Source organism: Ranitomeya imitator, chromosome 3 (assembly GCF_032444005.1).
Source record: "Ranitomeya imitator isolate aRanImi1 chromosome 3, aRanImi1.pri, whole genome shotgun sequence".
Taxonomy (NCBI): Eukaryota; Metazoa; Chordata; class Amphibia; order Anura; family Dendrobatidae; genus Ranitomeya; species Ranitomeya imitator.
In genome coordinates this window covers 230085673-230101572 of record NC_091284.1, presented here as the reverse complement: position 1 = coordinate 230101572, position 15900 = coordinate 230085673, and the positions used below count along the sequence as shown (strand labels likewise).

Here is a 15900-nt window from a genome sequence, read left to right as displayed (position 1 = left end):
GTGCAGGGAAGCTGACGCCGGGGGACGTGACAGGAATGTAAGTATGTAGTGTTTTTTTTTTTTACTTTTACAATGGTAACCAGGGTAAACATCGGGTTACTAAGCGCGGCCCTGCGCTTAGTAACCCGATGTTTACCCTGGTTACCCGGGGACTTCGGCATCGTTGGTCGCTGAAGACCTGTCTGTGTGACAGTTCTCCAGTGACCACACAACGACTTACCAACGATCACGGCCAGGTCGTATCGCTGGTCGTGATCGTTGGTAAATCGTTAAGTGTAACGGTACCTTTACTCCACATGTTTATTTTAACAATCCAGTTTAATTGTCGCAAAGCTCATTCTGGCTGCTCAGTTGGCAGCGTTTTGCGTAAAGATGTTCATCTGTAAGTCTTGACCGTAGTTCTGATTTGTTAAGCTTCATTGAAGAGAAAAACTGTTCACATACGTATGTACTAAGAAGTATTGGAAATTTTTCTTGTGCGACAAACCTATAGAAATCTGGAACACCAATGTCCATATATTTTTGTTTAAGAACAGTGTCGCATTGCAAGTCCACAATCTCCATCTGCAGATCTTCTGAAACACAAGCAATGTCTACCGCAAACGGAGTGGCGAAGAGTGCAAATTCAGTTTTATGCTCCTGAAACTCATGAAAATGTCTATCAACCTCTTGTAGTAACTGAGACATTATATTGGAATAGTAGTTAAACGTTCTGGTTCAGCTCGTACCAGCGACTGCATAGCTGAGTCAAATTGCCAGAGCGCAGCTGCTGGGCCCACAAAAACAGCTTACATCTAAATGCTTTTATATTATCAAACATCACTGTAATCATCTGCTTTGGGCCAAGGAGCTTCAAGTTGAGTGCGTTGAGGTGTTCTGTGACCTCTGTTAGAAACGCTAAGTCAGATAGAAAAGCTGGGTCAGAAAGTTGGAAAGTGTCATTATCTTTCAGTGCCATAAAAAGCGCTATCTCCTGTCTCAAAGCAAAAAATCTTTTCAACATTCTTCCCCCGGCTCAACCATCTGACCTCGGTATGATATCCATATTCACTGGCCATATCAGACAAGAAAGAAGTGAACTGCCTATGGTTAAGACCTCTTGCCCGTATAAAGTTAACAGTCTTAACCACAAAGTCCATAACTTCTTTCATTTGTACACTTTTTCCGCACAGGGCTTCCTGATGCAGAATGCAGTGTATTGCACTGAAAGGACCTGACAATGAAAGCTGGTTTCGTTTTGCTTTCAATAATCCCACAAGACCAATGTTTTCAGAACACATTGCTGGTGCACCGTCCGTGACCACAGACACCAGTTTATCCCATGGCCGTCCTGCTGTGTTGATGCAGCCTTCAAGTTCTTTAAAAATGTCACGAATGGTCGTTGTGCCTCTCATTGGTAATAAATCCAATAATTCCTTGGTTATGTTTAGGTTTTCATCAACCCCACGAATGAACACAGCACAGTATGAAGTATCTATTACCCCGGTGCTCTCGTCAAGCGCTATGGAAAATGCTTCAAAACTTTGTGCTGCTGTAATCAGTTGCTGATGAACGTCACTAGCAAATTCAGTGATTCTACTAGCAACAGTATTTGCTGACAAGCTTATACCTTTGAAAAGTTTCTTTTTGTCTGGACAAATAATTTCACTTGCTTTTATAAAACAGTCTTTAATGAACTGACCCTTCGTAAACGGTCTTGAATGTTTTGCTATCATGTTACGGAGTTCAAAACTGACTTTCACAGAAGCTTCACTTGGCTTGTTAACACTAGAAAAGAAGTTTTTTTTTTTTTTAAGAGATGATTTTAGCTGCTGAAGCTTTTCCTCTCTGCTTGTCAGACAGTGCTTCATACTGTTCTCCATGCTGCGTCATGTAATGTTGACGCACACTGTAGTCCTTAAGCACTGCGACAAACTGAAAACAAATAAGACACTTGGCTCTCTCTCCAACCTCCGTGACAAAATGTGTTCCCACTTTTCCTGAAATATTGGTTTTTCAGCAGCAATCTTGCACTTTTTTGATGACGTTGCCATTTATGATTTTAAACAGGTCCTCTATGTATTGAAAAATATGTCTGTTAGCAAGTCCGTCCTGCTCCTATAGAAATTCATCACAGTCTGCGGGTGTATGCACTGACGGGGCCATGGACTATAATGGGGACGGCAGAGCGAATATGTGCTCTATCGTGCATCATTTTCAGGTCTATTTGCATACTTGAGGCAGACATTCAGACATAGTAGACTGCGTCCAGTAGGTGTATACGCCCGAAAATTATGTACGACAGAGCACACGTTGACTGTCAGCACCATTATATATTCTATGGCCCCTTCGGCACATATGTCAAAATCCCATTTTATATTGGTTCGGACATAAGCCCTGACGGGACCAACGAACATGGGCAAGAACACAATGTTAAAGAGGCCTTAGCAATATTGAGGCTGCTGTGTTCTGCCCTTACATCGCTTAGTTCACTTCCAGAGAATATTAGGTCAGTCTTATATTGACAGTTCACATGTAGGACCCTGCATATTCCAGGCCCCAAAGATGGCTAACCTAAAGGCCATTACTTGGCCTCAGGTTACCATAGGCTTAAGAGTAAGCCCCTCCCCTGAAATAGCCATCTAGATGCCGCTGTCACAATTGTAAGCGGTATCTAAGGGGTTACACGGCCGCGATCAGTGCTAATACCGACCGTGGCCGTTCAAATAGGTTGTCTGCATGTGATCCGGCGCTATCATCTCGCTGTACACACACAGCCATAGTCACCTGCAAAATCCTGCAATGGGGGGAAAGTCACGCCGCCGCTCTCTGCGCATTGGCGTGATGTTTTTACACAGCGCCAGAGGGATGTCATCACGCAGGGCCACAGCCACTACGGAGCGGCGCACTCCTCTCTTTTAGCATGAGACAAGTGGTGACACCACAGGCCGCAGATGCCTGCCTCAGGGGCCATATGCGGACCGCGTGTTTGAGACCTCCGGTTTATACTCTTGGGTGCAATTGCATCCATCCTGAATGTCCATTCACATTCTCTTTTTTAAATTGTCCCTTTCCAAATTACCACCTCTAGGATTCAATTTCATCACTTCTGTTATCATGAATTTGATGTTATCCAGGTCTCCCTGGTAATATAGCCTCATGTGTCTGGCCAAGGGAGTATGCCTATTGTTTTCCCGATATAGTCCTTAGAATAGAGGACAGGTGGCCATATATACTATCCCCATAGTTTTACAATTAGAGAAGTCTCTCTGATAAAATAGCTTACCCGTGGAAGAGCTCTTAAATGATTTATCTACACATATGGCAATTTGCACATCTATAGAAACCAAATGGTTTCCTGTCCAACCACGTCCCCTTTGCTGCTGGTCTCCTGTAATGACTATGTACCAGTATATCTTTCAGGGACTTCCCTTTTCTAAAGGTGATATTAGGGCGTTCCCCAAGTCTGATCAGAATGTTAAACTGAAAACCTCATATTTAGTTATATTAATTTTTGCCTAGCGGCTTTAGATCAACGTATGATTTTGGGATGTGCGGTTCATGCTCCTTTTTTTTTTTTTCTTTTTTGCAAAGCATGTTCTAGTCTTCTTCTTGGACCAGCACTCCTCCCATTTGGCTCAGGTGATTTTAACCCCTTCATGACCCAGCCTATTGTGACCTTAAAGACCTTGCCGTTTTTTGCAATTCTGACCAGTGTCCCTTTATGAGGTAATAACTCAGGAACGCTTCAACGGATCCTAGCGGTTCTGAGATTGTTTTTTCGTGACATATTGGGCTTCATGTTAGTGGTAAATTTAGGTCAATAAATTCTGCGTTTATTTGTGATAAAAACGGAAATTTGGCGAAAATTTTGAAAATTTCGCAATTTTCACATTTTGAATTTTTATTCTGTTAAACCAGAGAGATATGTGACACCAAATAGTTAATAAATAACATTTCCCACATGTTTACTTTACATCAGCACAATTTTGGAAACAAAATTTTTTTTTGTTAGGAAGTTATAAGGGTTAAAATTTGACCAGCGATTTGTCATTTTTACAACGAAATTTACAAAACCATTTTTTTTAGGGACCACCTCACATTTGAAGTCAGTTTGAGGGGTCTATATGGCTGAAAATACCCAAAAGTGACACCATTCTAAAAACTGCACCCCTCAAGGTACTCAAAACCACATTCAAGAAGTTTATTAACCCTTCAGGTGCTTCACAGCAGCAGAAGCAACAAGGAAGGAAAAAATGAACATTTAACTTTTTAGTCACAAAAATTATCTTTTAGCAACAATTTTTTTATTTTCCCAAAGGTAAAAGGAGAAACTGAACCACGAAAGTTGTTGTCCAATTTGTCCTGAGTACGCTGATACCTCATATGTGGGGGTAAACCACTGTTTGGGCGCACGGCAGGGCTTGGAAGGGAAGGAGCGCCATTTGACTTTTTGAATCAAAAATTGGCTCCACTCTTTAGCGGACACCATGTCACGTTTGGAGAGCACCCGTGTGCCTAAAAATTGGAGCTCCCCCACAAGTGACCCCATTTTGGAAACTAGACGCCCCAAGGAACTTATCTAGATGCATAGTGAGCACTTTGAACCCCCAGGTGCTTCACAAATTGATCCGTAAAAATGAAAAAGTACTTTTTTTTCACAAAAAAATTATTTTAGCCTCAATTTTTTCATTTTCACATGGGCAACAGGATAAAATGGATCCTAAAATGTGTTGGGCAATTTCTCCTGAGTACACCAATACCTCACATGTGGGGGTAAACCACTGTTTGGGTACATGGTAAGGCTCGGAAGGGAAGGAGCGCCATTTGACTTTTTGAATGAAAAATTATTTCCATCGTTAGCGGACACCATGTCGCGTTTGGATAGCTCCTGTGTGCCTAAACATTGGCGCTCCCCCACAAGTGACCCCATTTTGGAAACTAGACCCCCCAAGGAACTTATTTAGATGCCTAGTGAGCACTTTAAACCCTCAGATGCTTCACAAATTGATCTGTAAAAATGAAAAAGTACTTTTTTTTCACAAAAAAATTCTTTTCGCCTCAATTTTTTCATTTTCACATGGGCAGTAGGATAAAATGGATCATAAAATTTGTTGGGCAATTTCTCCCGAGTACGCCGATACCTCATATGTGGGGGTAAACCACTGTTTGGGCACTCGGCAGGGCTCGGAAGGGAAGGCGCGCCATTTGACTTTTTGAATGGAAAATTAGCTCCAATTGTTAGCGGACACCATGTCGCGTTTGGAGAGCCCCTGTGTGCCTAAACATTGGAGCTCCCCCACAAGTGACCCCATTTTGGAAACTAGACCCCCCAAGGAACCTATCTAGATGCACATTGAGCACTTTAAACCCCCAGGTGCTTCACAGAAGTTTATAACGCAGAGCCATGAAAATAAAAAATAATTTTTCTTTCCTCAAAAATGATTTTTTAGCCTGGAATTTCCTATTTTGCCAAGGATAATAGGAGAAATTGGACCCCAAATATTGTTGTCCAGTTTGTCCTGAGTACGCTGATACCCCATATGTGGGGGTAAACCACTGTTTGGGCGCACGGCAGGGCTCGGAAGGGAAGGCACGCCATTTGGCTTTTTAAATGGAAAATTAGCTCCAATCATTAGCGGACACCATGTCACGTTTGGAGAGCCCCTGTGTGCCTAAACATTGGAGATCCCCCAGAAATGACCCAATTTTGGAAACTAGACCCCCAAAGGAACTAATCTAGATGTGTGGTGAGGACTTTGAACCCCCAAGTGCTTCACAGAAGTTTATAACGCAGAGCCATGAAAATAAAAAAAAAAATTATTTTCTCAAAAATGATCTTTTAGCCTGCAATTTTTTATTTTCCCAAGGGTAACAGGAGAAATTTGACCCCAAAAGTTGTTGTCCAGTTTCTCCTGAGTACGCTGATACCCCATATGTGGGGGTAAATCACTGTTTGGGCACATGCCGGGGCTCGGAAGTGAAGTAGTGACGTTTTGAAATGCAGACTTTGATGGAATGCTCTGTGGGCGTCACGTTGCGTTTGCAGAGCCCCTGATGTGGCTTAACAGTAGAAACCCCCCACAAGTGACCCCATTTTGGAAACTAGACCCCCAAAGGAACTTATCTAGATGTGTGGTGAGCACTTTGAACCCCCAAGTGCTTCATAGAAGTTTATAATGCAGAGCCGTGAAAATAATAAATACGTTTTCTTTCCTCAAAAATAATTATTTAGCCCAGAATTTTTTATTTTCCCAAGGGTAACAGGAGAAATTGGACCCCAATAGTTGTTGTCCAGTTTCTCCTAGTACGCTGATACCCCATGTGTGGGGGTAAACCACTGTTTGGGCACACGTCGGGGCTCAGAAGGGAAGTAGTGACTTTTGAAATGCAGACTTTGATGGAATGGTCTGCGGGCGTCACATTGCGTTTGCAGAGCCCCTGGTGTGCCTAAACAGTAGAAACCCCCCACAAGTGACCCCATTTTAGAAACTAGACCCCCCAAGGAACTTATCTAGATATGTGGTGAGCACTTTGAACCCCCAAGTGCTTCACAGACGTTTACAACGCAGAGCCGTGAAAATAAAAAATCATTTTTCTTTCCTCAAAAATGATGTTTTAGCAAGTATTTTTTTAGATTCACAAGGGTAACAGGAGAAATTGGACCCCAGTAATTGTTGCGCAGTTTATCCTGAGTACACTGATACCCCATATGTGGGGGTAAACCACTGTTTGGGCACACTTCAGGGCTCGGAAGTGAGGGAGCACCATTTGACTTTTTGAATACGAGATTGGCTGGAATCAATGGTGGCGCCATGTTGCGTTTGGAGACCCCTGATGTGCCTAAACAGTGGTAACCCCTCAATTCTACCTCCAACACTAACCCCCCCACACCCCTAACCCTAATCCCATCTGTAGCCATAACCCTAATCACAACCCTAACCACAACCCTAATTCCAACCCTAACCCTAAGGCTATGTGCCCACGTTGCGGATTCGTGTGAGATATTTCCGCACCATTTTTGAAAAATCCGTGGGTAAAAGGCACTGCGTTTTACCTGCGGATTTTCCGCGGATTTCCAGTGTTTTTTGTGTGGATTTCACCTGCGGATTCCTATTGAGGAACAGGTGTAAAAAGCCGCGGAATCCGCACAAAGAATTGACATGCTGCGGAAAATACAATGCAGCGTTTCCGCGCGGTATTTTCTGCACCATGGGCACAGCGGATTTAGTTTTTCATATGTTTACATGGTACTGTAAACCTGATGGAATACTGCTGCGAATCCGCAGCCAAATCCGCACCGTGTGCACATAGCCTAATTCTAAAGGTATGTGCACACGCTGCGGAAAACGCTGCAGATCCGCAGCAGTTTCCCATGAGTTTACAGTTCAATGTAAACCTACGGGAAACAAAAATCGCTGTACACATGCTGCGGAAAAACTGCACGGAAACGCAGCGGTTTACATTCCGCAGCATGTCACTTCTTTGTGCGGATTCCGCAGCGGTTTTACAACTGCTCAAATAGAAAATCGCAATTGTAAAACCGCAGTGAAATGCGCAGAAAAAAACGCGGTAAATCCGCCATAAATCCGCAGCGGTTTAGCACTGCGGATTTATCAAATCCGCAGCGGAAAAATCCGCAGAGGACCAGAATACGTGTGCACATACCGAAACCCTAACCCTAGCCCTAATCCTAACCCTAGCCCTACCCCTAACCCTAGCCCTAACCCTAGCCCTAACCCTAACCCTAGCCCTAACCCTACCCCTAACCCTAACCCTATTCTAACATTAGTGGAAAAAAAAAAATTTCTTTATTTTTTTATTGTCCCTACCTATGGGGGTGACAAAGGGGGGGGGGTCATGTATTATTTTTTTTATTTTGATCACTGAGATATAATCTATCTCAGTGATCAAAATGCACTTTGGAACGAATCTGCCGGCCGGCAGATTCGGCGGGCGCACTGCGCATGCGCCCGCCATTTTGGAAGATGGCGGCGCCCAGGGAGAAGACGGACGGGACCCCGGCTGGATCGGTAAGTATGATGGGGTGGGGGGGGGACCACGGGGGGGGGATCGGAGCACGGGGGGGGGAATCGGAGCACGGGGGGGGGAATCGGAGCGCGGCAGGCGTGGAACGGAGCACGGGGGGCGTGGAACGGAGCACGGGGGGGCTGGAACAGAGCATTGGGGGGTGGAACCGAGCACGGGGGGGTGGATCTGAATGCAGGGGGGGGGTGATTGGAGCACGGGGGGGGTGATTGGAGCACGGGGGGAGCGGACAAGAGCACGGGGGGGAGCGGAGCACTGGATGGAGGGGAGCCGGAGCAGTGTACCGGCCAGATCGGAGGGCTGGGGGGGCGATCGGTGGGGTGGGGTGGGGGCACACTAGTATTTCCAGCCATGGCCGATGATATTGCAGCATCGGCCATGGCTGGATTGTAATATTTCACCCGTTATAATAGGTGAAATATTACAAATCGCTCTGATTGGCAGTTTCACTTTCAACAGCCAATCAGAGCGATCGTAGCCACGAGGGGGTGAAGCCACCCCCCCTGGGCTAAACTACCACTCCCCCTGTCCCTGCAGATCGGGTGAAATGGGAGTTAACCCTTTCACCCGATCTGCAGGGACGCGATCTTTCTGTGACACAGCATATGCGTCACAGGTCGATTGGCACCGACTTTCATGACGCATACGCTGTGTCACAGGTCGGGAAGGGGTTAATTAGCAGGAGACTGCAAAGTAAGGGGTCTAGCCCATTTTGGCTCTCACTGAAGAGCTGGAGGAAGGTGAGTTTAAGTGCTCCTTTCATTTTGGTGTTGGTGCTGTGTGGCGGCCATTGTTGCTGTGGCTTTGTGCCGGTGGGGCGGCGCGGTCTGGAGTCTTGGGGACTCAGTCTTGCAGCATGGGTGCTGTGGGGCAACAGGCCGTCCGCCCTGCTGGTGCATGGCCGCTGTGGCGGTGGGCGCCGCACGGCTCCGCTCCGTTAGGGCGATAGGACCCACTACGAGGTTTGCCGTGAAGGGGCAGTGGGCTTCATACAGTCTGATCAGAATGTTAAACTGAAAACCTCATATTCAGTTATATTAATTTTTGCCTAGCGGCTTTAGATCAACGTATGATTTTGGGATGTGCGGTTCATGCTCCTTTTTTTTTTTTTTTTTTTCTTTTTTGCAAAGCATGTTCCCCTATATTGTCTTTGAGATCCGGGTCCATTTTAAGGATTTCCCAGTGTCTGCTGATTATATTCCTAACACTATGGTGTTGATGGTCAAAGGTACCTATAATTCTGGTGATTTTCATTTGGTGTCTCTTTTGATCTACCTCCTTTCTGCAACAGATATTGTCTATCCTTTTTCGGCAAATTTGTATGCCGTATCAAGAACAAGCCCGGGATACCCCTTCTCCCTAAATCTATTGTTCATGTCTCCCTCCTGACTGTGGAACATCTTGACGTTAGAGCAATTTCTCCTTAGTCTTAAAAATTGGCCCTTAGGGATCCACCCTTTGGGAGGAACCGGATGGTGGCTATTCCAGTTCAAGAGGCTATTGGTACTTGTTTGTTTACGGTAGATACTAGTTGATAAATTCCCGTCAAGTTCTTTTTTAATATTCACATCCAGAAATGCTATTTCATCTTCATGAATTTCTGATGTGAACCCCAGGCCTACCTCATTGACATTCAATTCCATGATGAATTGTTCAAACTAATTCTTTGTGATTGTCCAGGTGATAAAAATGTCGTCTATGAACCTGTACCAAATGGCTACTAATTCATGCCACCATCCGATGTCCTCTCTAAAGACCAATGTCTCCTCCCACCAGCCCAGGAACAGGTTGGCATACGATGGGGCACAGGGACTCCCCATCGCAGTGCCCCTGATCTGGTGGTAGTACTTCCCATTGAAGGGAATGTGTTGTGGGAAAGAGTGAACCTAAGGAGAGACATGACAAATTTGTTGTGTTCCCTGCAAGCTAACGACCTTTGTTTGAGGAAGTGACTGACACCTTTAATACCTGCATCATGTGGTATGTTGCTCTAAAGTGCTTCCACGTCTATTTTGGTTTTTTACCCTGTGGACTTGGGGGCACACAGATCACTGTAAATTATCATGAGATTAAAAGCTCTCCTTTTGAATGACCCACTTAATAGCCTACTTTTCATTATGTATGGTTTATTCTTGCTTTGATTACATTTAGATATCTCTTCCATACCTGATATGAGTATACATTATATATGGATGACTATGATTTATCTGTAGGCTGCGCTAAGTGAGCTATGGGTCTAATTACCCATGCGAGACATTCTTTGCGGCATTTGGCTCCCTTGACCAAGCACAGTGTATGGGACCTTGGGCCGTGACATGGCTGGGGCATGCGTGGTGATAGTTGTATCTGCGATACATCATAAACCAGAAGTGGATCTGATGGATCTTATACGGCTCAAAATGGCCGTGCGTTAAACATGAAACATGCTCAGTTCAGATATATTCACTGCAAACTGAAAGTAGATTCTGAGCTTCCGTGCGGTCTAACTTGGAGCCCAAAAGAATGGCTGTGCGCTCCATGCAGAGCATGCACAGTAGAAATTTACTAAAGTTTTTTTGAATATATTTTATTGGATCATGTGGTCGTATTTTGTGGTTTCCACACCTTCCCCTTCTCTATGTTCGATGTAATTGCGACTGATCCATTTAAGGTCCATGATCATTAGCGAACACGATTAAAGATATAAATATTCATGTAATCATTTACTGATAAGTAGTGTTGAGCATTCCGATACTGAAATAACGGGTATCGACCGATATTCGCTGTATCGGAGTTCCGATACTTTTAGAATATCGAATACCGGAATCGGAAGTTCCCATAATGCAATGAGCCAGTTTGATTTTATTCAGCCAATGAGGATCCTAAGGCTATGTGCACATGATGTGGATTTAGTGCGGATCTGCAGCGGATTTTTCCGCGCAGAAATGCTGCAGATCCGCACTGTGATTTACTGTACAATGTAAATCAATGGGGGGAAAAAAAGCTGTGCAGATGGTGCTGAAAAATCCGCATGGAAACGCTGCGGATTTAAAAGAAGTGCATGTCACTTCTTTTGTGCGGATCTGCAGCGTTTCTGCACCCTTCCATTTTTTTCATTTTTTAGTGTTTTTTTACTTTTCTGTTAAGGGAAGGGGGGGGGGGGGGGGATGATCAATGTGCATGGTGTTCAGATCAGCTGAGAGAAATGGTGTCTTTGTTATAAGCGGTTTTGGTTTCATGAGAAATGTGGGTCAGATTATATTTAAAGATGAGGTTTACAATTTGTCCAAGAAGTTATCCAGGGCTGGGACTCCTTCCTTCAAACCTTTACGTTTCTGGGTTTCTGCCACCACTTGGGATGGGCGAGTAGTGGTATCAAATGGATCTCCGGGCAGGATCTGCCAGAGGTCAAATACGCACTGTGGGAAGGCCTGACCTCCCGTGTTGGATCTGAGGTCCGCAGTGAAACCGAAGGATTCATTGACGGGGAGATAAGCCTTCACGACAAACATGGGTGTTCCAGCCACCTGAGCCTCCTCAAAGACATGTCCTCGTTTCCTGTTGAGTACGCCGTAGATGCCGCCAACCACCTGCTCTGGGCACTGAATCTCCACCAGGTAGATGGGCTCCATGAGCCTGGGTTGGGCTGTCAGGGCTGCAGCGTACAGCACCCTCCTAGCAGTGGGGATGATCTAGCCACCACCACGATGAATTGCGTCGGCATGCAACGTGACATCGTGAATGTCAAACCTGGCACCTCTCATGTTTTTCTCACACAGAACTCCCTCCTTGATGGCCCACTGGAATCCAGCCACAACGCTGTCCTTGATCTCATTCAGGTACTGGACACCTTTTGTGATGTCAACTAATATGTTGGGTCCGGTTCCATCGGGACCGAAACACCAAATCTTTCTGGCCTCGGCCACATCCCACTCGTACTTTTCTGCCAGGTATCTGGCGTGCTGCTTCAATTCCTGCCTGGAACTGACATCTTCCTTGTCGATGTCTTCAGCCAGGCCGTCGGGGAAAGGTCGGGCCTTCATGTACAGACGATTGTGCTTGTTGGGGTATTTGGACAAGCAGAGTTGGTCGGACTCCTCTCCGACAGTCTCCCTGTACGATACAACGGGGTCCGATTTCTTGATGGGGATACATGCATGATCTTCTTCAAGGTCTTTAAGGCAGATTTCTAAATGTAATTCCCTGGCCCCTGCAATAATGTGTTCTCCAGATTCTTCAGTTATACACTGAACCATAGGATCAGACTTGGCCTGACGTTTCAAGCCTTCCACCAGTTTGGGAGGTCGGCAGGATTCTTTGCCTCTACAGCAACACGTACGACGGGACTAACGCTGAATTTCATCACCCTCATGTTGTGGGCATGCTCGAAGGTGGTGATTGTTCCAGTCTTCACCAGGAACTGGTCAACTCCTACTAGGCCGACTATGTTGCCGCAAGGAACATCCTCAATTAGCTCGACATATCGCCCCATCATAAGGATGATCCTCTGAATAGGCTTCAAGTAGAGATCTTCCTTCTTTCCTGGAGTGTAGTTAGGACCCATAATTCGCACTTTCTGACCGGTTGACACAATTCCAGAAAAGACACGACCAAAGGCGTAGAATCGCCCCTTATCAGAGGTGGGAACCATTTTAGAGATGTACATCACCAGGGGACCCTTGGGGTCACAGTTTTTCACACCCAGAGCGACCTCATCATCAGGTGGCCCCTCGTACAGTAGCTCACACCGGTATCTCTGTGCCGTGACCGGGGAGGGTAGGTGGATGGTGATCATCTGTAAGAAGGCTTCTCCGGCCGGCAGCCAGCGCCTCATCACTGCCTTGAGAAGCTGTTTTCCTTCCTTATCTCGGTCCTCAGCGTCCAGCTTGGTGTCCAGTTTTTCAACCAATTTGGCAGTCTCCTCTTTCTTAAAGTTCATGATAGCGTCAAATATCTTGAAAATGGGGTCCAGGATGAGCTGGCTGAAGGTGCGTGGCAGCTTCTTTCCCTCAGCATTGCTTGCAGTTTTGCTGAATTTTCCGCATGCGGGATCAAAATACTTGTCTCCCCATAGTTTCTTCATCATGTCTTCCACTTTCTTTGCTCTCTCTGTTGGAGGGAGCTGGGCCTTCTCACCTTTGGCGGCAAATTTGGCGACGTACATTTCTGCAAACTGCTTGAGGGTGAAGGCCCAACCATGCAGACCAGAGCCAAAGCCGACCGTGCCGATCACTGGGTCGATCATGATGTTGCCCATGGGGCCAGATTCTCCCTCCCCATACGTAGAGATTATGACGTTGACGTTCTCCACTATCCTCTGGAAGGTCAGGTACAATTCCTCGGGTCCCAGCTGCAGCTCCAGCAGCGCTCGGTCCATTTTGTTCATCATGAGAACTGGTTTGTTCCGTTCAGCAATGGCTTGTCGCAAAACAGTTTCAGTCTGAATGCAAACACCTGATACACAGTCCACGACCACAAGAGCGCCGTCTGTAACACGGAGTGCGGCCGTCACTTCTGATGAAAAGTCCACGTGCCCGGGGGAATCGATGAGGTTTATAAGGAAACCAGAGCCATCCTTGCACTGCTTGATAAAAGCCAAGTCGTTGTCCGATAGTTCGTAGTACATGGAGATCGTCGTAGACTTAATGGTGTTGCAGCGTTCTTGTTTGTCTTTATGTGTGTCTGTGAAACGCGTTTCTCCGGCGCGGGCAGAAGCGATGATGCCGGCTTTACACACCAAAGAGTCAGTCAGGGTGGATTTGCCGTGGTCAACATGAGCAATCACAGACATGTTTCTAATGTTGGACTTTTTGTCCATAATCGCTCGGATCTGGTCTACGGTGAAGTTCACCATGGTGGCGGATGTCTCCGGATTCCCCGGGCAGAGCGAAGCAAGAGCCGCCTCACAGCAGGAGGACTCGGGAAGAAGGAGGAGGAGGCGGAGCGATGACGTCACTCAGAGACTGCTGCGCCCTGCACCCTTCCATTATAGAAATCCGCAGTGGTAAAAACCGCAGAAAATCCGCATCATTTCCGCATAAAATCTGCATAAAATCCGCGTCAAATCTGCACCTGCGGTTTTTGCCAGGAGATGCGGATTTTGTGCAGATAATTCTGCACCTCATTCCGCAACGTGTGCACATAGCCTTAGAAGTGTGGGCACATCCTGTTAGGCATGTTAACTAATGGCATGGCTGTGATTGGCTGCTGAAATGATGTCATGATGCACTATAATGGAGTGTGGGCGGAGACTGCATGTCTGTGTGTTAAGGCGGGGTCTGTGCGGGCCTCTCGTGGGTCTGTGCGGGCCTCTCGGGGGTCTTTGTGTCTGTGCAGGCATTGTCCGATGGACGATCTCCCCTATAGAACAGTGACATCGGGTGATGTCACTTCTCTATAGGACCTCCAGTGACACACTGACAGGAGACAATGGTTCCTGCAGTGCATCACTGAGAGGTTACTGTAGTTCACTGGTCTCACTTTATGGCATTTGCTGCGTGGGAACTTTCTCACACAGCAATGCCAAAAGTGAGACTAGGGACTATTTTTTACAGTGGCGGAGGAAGAGAGTGAGTAAGGATACCTTCCTCCCGTCATTGTATTCCTGGAGCCCCTAGAGAGCAGTCGCATCAGCTGATGTTGCTCTCCACGGGAGATCGTCGTGAGACACTCGTGGATTTCTGCGGATCAGGGAGTATATTGTTTGTTATTTTAATATTTTTTACAGGTGACACTGGCTTCGGGGAACAAAGTGACAAGTGATGGTGAGTATTTAATCTATGTTATATGTACTGTATGTTATATGTATGTATTGTATGAATGTACTGTATGTATGTATTGTATGTCTATATGTATGTAGTATGTATGTTGTATGTTCTGTCATATGTTGTATGTACTGTCATATGTTGTATGTTGTATGTACTGCCATATGTTGTATGTATGTCATATGTTGTATGTTCTGTCATATGTTGTATGTACTGTCGTATGTACTGTCATATGTTGTATGTTCTCTCCTATGTTGTATGTTCTGTCATATGTTGTATGTATGTCATATGTTGTATGTTCTGTCATATGTTGTATGTTCTGTCATATGTTGAATGTACTGTCATATGTTGTATGTTATGTCATATGTTGTATGTTATGTCATATGTTGTATGTACTGTCGTATGTACTGTCATATGTTGTATGTTCTGTCATATGTTGTATGTACTGTCATATGTTGTATGTTCTGTTGTATGTTCGTGTTTTTTTTTTTTTTACATTCAACACATTAGCCGGATGATGGGACTACTACTGTCCCATCATTGGCTAATGTGTCAATCACTGTCACTGTAGCAGGCATAGCCCAATGGCACTTGTAGTTCCATCGGATGATGCCTGCACGCGCACACCCCCCCAAGGACCCCCCCCCACAGCCCGCTGCAGACCCCCCACAGCTCGCCACAGATCCCCCACAGCCTGGCACAGACCCCCCCACAGCCCGCCGCGGACCCCCCACAGCCTGGCACAGGCCCGCCGCAGACCCCCGTCAGCCCGACACAGACCCCATACAGCCCGCCGAAGGCCCCTCACAGCCCGGCAAACCCCCGACAGCCCGGCACAGACCCCCCACAGCCCGCCACAGACCCCCAGCAGCCCCTCGATCCCCGCAGACCCTCGCGACACGCACATCTTCCCCGCACACACAGTCACCTCCCACACTCCGACCACGCACTCTTCCCCCCCCCTCCCGATCTGCAGCGTTTCTCACAGCAAAACCGCAGATCTTTTTTAACCTAAAAGGAAAGAAAGGGTTTATTTTAATTCCGATATTTGTGTCCCATTGACTTGCATTGGTTTCCGGTATTGGAATCGGCGATACCCAATATTTTTTGGGTATGAGTGCGATCCAAT

The 15900-nt window shown here is 46.2% G+C and overlaps 1 protein-coding gene and 1 pseudogene across 1 annotated transcript in view; one reads left to right on the top strand and one right to left on the bottom strand.

The window, feature by feature from the left end:
- The window catches only part of PM20D1 (peptidase M20 domain containing 1), a 123358-nt gene that overhangs the window by 28724 nt on the left and 78734 nt on the right, over nt 1-15900 (top strand). The window lies entirely within an intron of this gene.
- On the bottom strand, nt 11230-13942 carry LOC138669617 (elongation factor 2-like; annotated as a pseudogene).